This window comes from Pristis pectinata, chromosome 6, assembly GCF_009764475.1.
Source record: "Pristis pectinata isolate sPriPec2 chromosome 6, sPriPec2.1.pri, whole genome shotgun sequence".
In the NCBI taxonomy this organism is placed as follows: Eukaryota; Metazoa; Chordata; class Chondrichthyes; order Rhinopristiformes; family Pristidae; genus Pristis; species Pristis pectinata.
Genome location: NC_067410.1, coordinates 48,159,682 through 48,167,257, shown reverse-complemented (window position 1 = coordinate 48,167,257; position 7,576 = coordinate 48,159,682). Strand labels below are relative to the sequence as shown.

At 41.8% G+C, this 7,576-nt stretch overlaps 1 long non-coding RNA gene across 1 annotated transcript; it reads right to left on the bottom strand.

Moving 5' to 3' along the window:
* Positions 1–1,252: 1,252 nt before the first annotated feature.
* Positions 1,253–7,038, bottom strand: LOC127571119 (uncharacterized). The gene is made up of 3 exons (XR_007956446.1): positions 6,991–7,038; positions 6,619–6,725; positions 1,253–1,305 (listed from the first exon to the last, which is right to left on the bottom strand). It is a non-coding gene; the product is annotated as an uncharacterized LOC127571119 (long non-coding RNA).
* Between the last annotated feature and the right edge of the window lie 538 nt (positions 7,039–7,576).

Sequence of the window (7,576 nt, the reverse complement as noted above, 5' to 3'; positions counted from 1 at the left end):
ATTCAAACAACAGTTCCCATATCACAGACTGGAACTGCGAATTCTAACTTCCTCATGTCTATAAGTTTAGAGACTTCATATCTGGATTGACAGGCTTTCCTCAGTCCTGCTGTCCACTCTGCAGTAATTACTTTGTAACTTTCTGGACTGGAGTTGCAGTTTCTGGTAACTGATGAAAATTACTGGACCTCTGGGAACTTTCAGGGAAACTCCAGGTTTGACCTTGTTCTCTCCTTCCCCAAAATCTCTTAAACTTTTCTCTGGTAGGCCGCAAGATCCCTGTGAGCTATGACTAGTGGAGGAGGGCTGGTGTGCTCCTTGCCAGCCTTACTTACTGAGGATCCTAGGTACATGGGAAGCAGGAGAAGCGGTGATCTATCTGGTAGGACAGGTAGGGGTATGGCAGGTGGAATTTAATCCCATAGAAATACTGAGGAGTGGAAGGACATTGGTATAAATGTCTAATGATCCTCACAGGCAGCAGCACAAGTACATAAGGTAGTTAAGAAGGCACAGGGTATACTAGCTTTCTTTAATAGAGCATAGAATATAAAAGCAGGGAGGCTATGGTGCAACTGTATAAAATGATAGGCCATTTTTTCCCTTGGAGCATAGGACACTAAGAGGTGATTTCATAGAGGTGTATAAAATCATGAGAGGCATAGAGAGGGTGAATGCACACAGTCTTTTTCACAGGGTTAGGGAATCAAGAACTAGAGGGCATAGGTTTAAGGTGAGAGGAGTGAGATCTTAAAAAAAACTTTACACAGTGGATGGTATGTATATGGAATGAGCAGCCAGAGGAAGCAGAAACAATAAAAACTTTTAAAAGACAGTTGGACAGGTACATGGATATGAAAGGTTTAGAAGGTTATGGATCAAACATCGGCAAATGGACTAGCTTGGATGGACATCTTGGTTGGCATGGACCAGTTGGGCTGAAGGGCCTGTTCCATGCTGTATGACTCTATGGACAGCTGGAGTGTGGTTTTGCTTATGGGATGTCATTGTATCAGAGGGGGTGTATAATATCTCTGAGATACCTATGTCCAGCTGGTCATTCATGGCTGAATTGAAAATGCATAATGCGTATGGCTTGTCGAAGTACTTACTCTCCACAGCTAACTCAGTATTGCAGGACACCAATGAAATTCACCCAGTTTGGGGATCCACATTGACAATTAACTGGTTCACAAGTAAACACAAGTAGACACTGTTGCTGAGGACTGTATAGAGAGTCTGTGTCAGAGAATGCAATTCTCTCGAATCTCTGCTCTTCTGGTTACCAATGTTGAATCCCCGGAACTATAATTTAGGAAGAGAAGTTAGAGTGCATCAGCAACTTCATGACATATGGACAGATGCCACATAGATCCTCCACTTTGGCAGAAGGCATGGAAGAGTCTAACAGAACCTCCACCTAGTCGACAACCTCCATGAAAACCATGACTATGGTTTTACCACAGTGACAGATACCTGTAGCCTAATACTTCATTGTCAAAGCAAAATGCTTCTGGATACCTTTGTAAACCTTCCTCCTCATGTGAAGCAGTAACACTTCCAATAAGGTAAGACATTTCATTGAGCAGATGGCCTCAAACTAATTCAACTGTACCAATTGTTGTAGAATATATGATATTGATAGCTGTAGTGAGGAAAATAAATCCAGGTAGAAGTAAATGGAAAGGTCCAGCAAGGTCCAAATACATCAAATATGCTATTACCTCTGCACAGTTACAGTGCCCCAAAGAATAATGCACTGGCTTCTCATTTGAGGAAGTGGGAGGTTTCTGGTTTGGTCCATCAGAGGTTGAGTCACGAATTAAGCAATCCTTGTAACCACCTCTCTCCCATCATTGGAATGTGGGCAAACATCAGAAGATTTCAGAGCATTTGCTATCTTGTAACCCACTGAAACTTGAAGTCTGAACACACAAGGACATCTTACAAAAGACTATTTCTACATTATTAACATTCTGACCAACAGTCAACATAACCACTGCTGAGGTAGAAGAGTTTCAGAGGCTGAGAATGAAATGAAAAGGTGTTGTACAGAGACCCAGGGGAAAGGTGCAAAGCGCAGTCATACATTTGCATCTACCTAGTGGTCTAATAGATAAGGCACTAGCCTCTTAAATCAGAGATGTGTGTGCAAGTCCTTTCTTGGGTGAAGTAAGTTTTGACTCAGATAACAAAGACCAAATTATTTCCTTTAAATATAATCAAAATGTGTTTGGGTAGGGGCGTTCCTTGTCGTTTATCTAGCCAGTTCCTGCTTGGCCCCTTTCTCACTCTGTTACTTGTTTTCCAGTAACAATTTAATGCAATGTTTTGACAAGACTCAGGAGTCCAACACTGGTAGACCTTTGTGTTCCTGCTTATCTCCCTCCAGCAGCTGTCTCCAACCTTCACGCTGCCCTCCCCACGCCTTGCTCCATCTGTTTTTTCCCCTTTTTCCTCTTTCATCTCTCTCTTTATCTGCCTCCATCTACCATTCACCTGCCACTGTCTCCCAACTCCACCCCCGCTCCTCTCCCCTACCTGGCATCATCTGCCTGTCACCTTACACCCCTCCTCAGTCCACCAATCGCCTCAGACTCCTTTCTCACCACTCCCCCTTCTACTCTTTATACTGACCATCTCGCCTCTCCTCTCTCAGTCCTTATGCTGGGTTTCAACCCGATACAGCAACAATTCCTTTCCTCCACAGATGCTGCCTAACTCGCTGAGTTCCTCCAGCAGATTGTTTGTTGCTCAGGGACCTCTGCACCTTTCAGGTGTGCACTGCCCCTTTAATTCTGGCTTCCATTCACTCAGCAGCACAGGCAGGGTTCAAATGGCACTGAAAATTTCAAGAACTTGATTGATTGATTTATGTTATTAAGGGTATGGAAATTTGTGGAAGCAAGTCTGCTGAATGGAGATAAGAAGCACATCAGTTGTAATCTAAGATGAATTATTGCACTTCCTTGAGGGGCTGGCTGGCTGTCTCTGTTCCTATCTTTATTAATGCAGTATGTATAAATAAGTGCAACATGAGCGTGGGACAAAGTTGATGTGTGTATTGTGCACAGTCACACAACAACCTTGACTGAACTCAACACACATCTTTAGAGCTCCCCATGTTTCCCACGTACCACTCTTGGAAAAAGACTGTGACTGAAAATGCCCCTCATCGTCTTATAAACAAGGTCACCCCTCAGTCCCCTGCACTTCAGTGAGAACAATCCCAGCCTATCCAATCTCTCCTTGTAACTAAAACCCTCCATTCCAGGCAATATCCTGGTGAATCTCTTCTACACTCTAACACTACCACATCCTTTATATAGTGTGGTGACACAATATTCCAAGTGTGGTTTAGCCAGTGTCCTAGTCATAGAGTCATACAGCATGGAAACAGGCCCTTTGGCCCAGTGTTGCCCAGTGAGCTAGTCCCATCTGCCCACATTTGGCCCAAAGCCCGCTAAACCTTTTCTATCCATGTACATATCTGGATGACTTTTAAATGTTGCTAATGTGCCCACCTTAACCACTATTTCTGGCAGGTCATTCCAAATACGCACCACCCTTTGTGTGAAGAAACTATCCCTGATGTCCCTTTTAAATCTCTTGTTCCTCCATGATGTCCCAACTCAATACCCCTGCCTGTGAAGGCAAGCAAGCTAAACGCTTTCTTCACTACCCTATCCACCATTTTCAGGGAGCTATGGACTTGCACCCCAGGGTCCCTTGGTACATCAACACTTCTAAAGTCTCTGCCGTTTACTGTATATGTCCCACCAGTATTAGACGACCCAAAATGCACTACCTCACACTTGTCTGAATTAAATTCCATCTGCCATCACTCTGCCCACACCAGTGAAGAGCTGGGAAGTCTAAGGAAGTCCGCTTTAATCTGTCAGACTCCATGTAGATGAAAATCAAAAACAAAATGCAGACGAAAATAAAAACAGAAAATGCTGGAAATACTCAGCAGGTCAGACAGCATTTGTGGAGAGAGAACCTGTTAGTGCTTTAGATCAGAAAGCTTCTTGACTCCATATGGAGTTCATCAGCTCAGCAGAGGCTAGCAATTAACAGGAGTGGGAGGTTACACTTCAGCCTATGCTCAAGTTCCAGGTCTCACTCTGTCAAGTGTTTAATAGCGAGCGGATTGGACTGTATCTGCCAACTTTCTGCCCAATGCTTCAGGTCGTTGACCTTTCATCAGAAATGGTGGTTCAGTCTGCGATTGTAAACTACATCTCATCATCCGTTGATCTCCCAAACCATTGCTCAGCATGACTTTGTGAAAGTTCGATCATGCCTCAAAATACTAGTAAAAGAATTTAGGAGATCATTTATGCAGATTGTCTGTATGAACATTTGGTAGGATATTACAAATAAAATTATTGGCAAAAAATAAGGATTGGGGATAATTTTGTGACATGTGCTGGGATATAGAAGGCAAGAGATGTTTCAATAAATGTTTCATCACCTTGCCTACCAATTTCTACCATTCTTAGACAGGTTCTGACTCTCACTTCCCTTTTCCTTACTCCTCTATCTCCATCCCAGGGAATAGGGTAGCCACCAATGTCTATTACAAACCCATAGACTCTTGAAGTCTTGAAGACATTTCCTGCCACACTGCTTCCTGCAAGAAATCTATTCCACCAGTTTCTCCAGCTCTGTTCTATCTGTTCTAATGATGTCTTGCTTTTTCCCTAACCAGGGCTCCCTCCCCACAATAGGCTTTCAACCACCTCTGTTCCACTTCCTACAATTTTACGCTCACCAATGCTCCGTCCACTCAGAGCAATGATAGGGTTCCCCTTCTCCCACTTTCTACCCAACCAGTCTCTACATTCAGCTATCCAATCAGAACTCAAGAAAGGGGGCATGGTCTGAGGTCGCTGCTGGGATTGATATTGGGTTGGGGTCTGATGTCTGGGAGCAAGAGACAGAAGTGGTGTGTCTCTTACAGGTCCAGCTGGTGGCTGCTGTCACCGTTTGGGTGTGCCTACTAGATTTGGGCTGCTGTGACCCCAGTAATGAATTTACCTCAAATTACCCACCTACAGAGTCAGTAGGAACTTCCAGAGTTGAAATGGGAGAGGTTGTGGGCAAAGAGCAGTGGTAACCGGGATCAAAGGAGCACAGTGGGGTGGATAAATTAACATTCACACATGTACTTGGTCAGAAATGAACTGGGCTATCGAATGCTAAAGCAACTGGATTGCATATTTTACCTTGTTGAGTTAAGAAGTTGTGTGAATTTGCTTCTGATTTAAATTCTTCCTTTCCTTCATGCCTTACTCCCATGTTTCCCCATTAAGAAAACCTAAGAATATTCCAGTAAGAACAAAGTATTGGGTATGCTCAGCATATTAGGCAGTATCGCTGGACAGATAGACAATGTCTCAAGGCAATGAGGACTGACTTGAAGCTTTAAATACTTCAGAAATGCCGCCTGACCTGAGTATTTACACTGAGAAAATACAGGAGATTCTTAGAAGGTCAGATAGCACGTGGAAACGAGAAACAGAATTAATGACCTTGCATCAGGTGCTACCTGACCTACTATCTCAGGCATTCTTCTGCTTTCAGTTCACATTTCCATTATCTAAAGTAAACTGGGTTTTGACCTGAATATTAACTTATTTTGTAATCTCTGGCTCCTTTTTGTCCAGTGAAATTATCAGCTCTTGACTAAAAACAAAAAACAAATCAGAAAAAAATGCATCTTGCAAAGCCAAATTTCATAGTACAAGGGGAACCTCCAACCCCATATTACTTTTTCAAATCATTCCCCTGGCGTTACTGAATATTGATGGTTTATATATTATTTCCCAGTTTTTCCTCGTGTCCAGATGAGCTGGCTTTTGAACCAGTAATGCTGGTACCTGAAGACAAGTCTTTTCATTAATGAACTGAATGGACACTCAACCAAGAGTGGCACTCCAATTCCAGTTACCCACCTTAGCTCTAATTTACTTTATAGGCTTACCTTAAAGCATACCTGGTCAACTGACCCAGCATCAAGACTTTCTGAGGACATGTGAGGTCTTCACGACCCTTTACATTCAAAGTACTTCATCATTTCACTCCAAAATACTTTAATCCCAATTTTCAGAAAGACTACATTTGGAAAGTATGTGAGGCTGCACCAGAGATATCCTGTTCACACCTGCCTTCTAAACTGGAAGCCAGGTATTGAAATTCAAGAGGCATTGAGTACCCTGATAGGAACTCAAGTTATTTTTCTTTACAGGTTCTCATTGAGTCATAGAGAGAGACGGCATGGAAACAGGCCCTCCCGGCAAGTTCACATTGACTATCAACCACCCATAAATATTTTCGATTTCATCTCATTGAATATTTTAGAGGTGCAATGGTTGCTATAATTGTAGGTAAGTAGAATAAAGAAATTAAAATATAATTGTCTGAATTTATATAATTCTTACATCTTACTCTCTTCCAACTTTGTTCATTAGTGAATGTGACTGGTTGGGTACAGTTCCATTCACTCTGATGAGACTTGTGGACATGGATATGCAGTGATGTCATTGGCAATTGAATAATGTTGGCATATCACTAATTAGGGATGTCCAATGAATAAAGAGTGTGAGTTCTTACCAAGTCATTACAGTCATTGATCCAGATCATTATAAGCACGCCATTATAAATCACAGCCAACTCATAATTCATCATCAAAAACAAGAAAAAATGCAGATGCTGGAAATCTGAAATAAATTTCATATTTCATTATAACAAACTCATAACCGTGTCACGTCATTATATACAGAACACTGTAAGTCATTCATAACAAGTAATTATAACTGTGATTATAAATCATTATAACCTAGAATCTAGAATTGTTACAGCATTTAAGGAAGCATTTTGTCCTTTAAGTCTGTGTCAGCTATTTGTAAAGCAGTTAGCTCCACTTCTCTGCTCTTTCCCCGAAATCTTGTAGCTTATTTAACTAACAAATATTTAGCCAATTACCTTTTGAAAGTTACAATTGAGTTTGCGTCACCTTTCAGTGCATTCCAGATTATAACCACACTCTGTAAAGAAATGTTTCTTCACATCACTGGTGTTCTTTTCTGTCATTTATTTAAAGTATGTGGTCGCTAGACCTTCCTTCCTTACTAATGGGAAAGTTTCTCTTTATCATATCAAGATTACATTCACCCTCTTGTGAATTTCCTTTGAACCATACGCTCTTTGGAGAACAATCATTGATTCTCTCATCTACGCACGTAACACAAAGCCCTCATCCATGGAACCTTTCCAGCAATTCAGTTCTGCACCCTCTCTCTAGCCATCAGCTCCTTCCTGAAGTCTTTTGACCAGAATTGGATTCAATATTCTGAATGACGTCTAACCAGTGATTTATAACCTTTGTAGTCCATGCCCTATGTAACCCAGTATTTCATGTGCTTTTCTAACCTCTTTTTCCAACATGTCCTACCACCTTCATAGAGTTATGTCCCTAAACATCCAGGTCCCTTTGTTCCCATATGACTGTCCTTTTATGACTGCCCTTTATGACTGTCCTTTTTAGGCTATATAGCCTTTCCTTATTCTT